Here is an 895-nt window from a genome sequence, read left to right as displayed (position 1 = left end):
GTGGTGTGTGTGGGGGGGGGGGGGGGGGATGAAGTAGAACTGTTCAGCAATCTATTCGGAGAATGATGATCTTGTGTCTTTTCCTGAAAAATGATCCTGTGAAGTAGAATAACGATTTTGCAATACTTCCAAGATGTATCTAATAACATGGGGAATGACTGTTGAATATGTTTGGAAGGTAGGGTTGCTTCCATTTTTGTGAAGGTCGATCCTTAAGTTGAACAAATTATGCTTTATTGATGATGCTCTGTGTGGTTTAACACTGATCTGCATGAGTCATTTTCAGCATAAGTCAACACTGAGATCAAGGAAAATAGTGTGGATGTTCAGAATTTTGTTCTTAGATATAGTGGTGAAATCTTTTGAGGTTTCTGGACATAAATTGATGAAATTCAAAGGTTTCTTTCTATTGTATCTGCTGCCTTATTAGGCTACTAAAACTTGCTGACTAGCAGGCATAATTCATTGCTGCATCCTTCTTTCCAGGGAGGCCTATCTTGGAACGCTCTTGCAGTAAATGGAAATTTGGATATGGTTTTGCTGCTTCTTCCTGTTTTTCCATTCTCCTGTCAAGTTTTTTAATTTGGTTCCTGATATTTTGTTATACTATGTCCGCGGCATGTATATATACAACTGCTTTCTAATTAAAAACGATATACTTTTAGTTGTCAAAAGGTTAACTAAATTGTGTTTTCTCATTCTATCGTATTAATTAGTTTGATTTTGACTAGGGGTGGCAAATGGGCGGATCGGGTCGGATATGAGCGAGTTGAAAATGAGTAATTAAAAAACGGATAAATTATCCGACCCGACCTGTGTTTGAGATGGATAAAAAATGAGTTATCTGGTGGATAATATAAATATCCATATTATGGGTATGGTACAGCATGCTTGA

The 895-nt window shown here is 37.1% G+C and overlaps 1 protein-coding gene across 1 annotated transcript in view; it reads left to right on the top strand.

Annotated features, from left to right (window-relative positions):
• The window catches only part of LOC109205291 (uracil-DNA glycosylase, mitochondrial), an 11,094-nt gene extending 10,414 nt beyond the window's left edge, over window positions 1-680 (top strand). The window contains exon 8 of the mRNA XM_019367993.1: window positions 487-680. The gene's annotated coding sequence lies outside the window, so the exon portion shown is untranslated. The remainder of the gene's footprint in view (window positions 1-486) is intronic.
• Window positions 681-895: the final 215 nt, after the last annotated feature.

Source organism: Nicotiana attenuata, unplaced genomic scaffold, assembly GCF_001879085.1.
Source record: "Nicotiana attenuata strain UT unplaced genomic scaffold, NIATTr2, whole genome shotgun sequence".
NCBI lineage: Eukaryota > Viridiplantae > Streptophyta > Magnoliopsida > Solanales > Solanaceae > Nicotiana > Nicotiana attenuata.
Note: the sequence above shows the minus strand (reverse complement) of the source record. Positions and strands in the feature narration are given on the sequence as shown.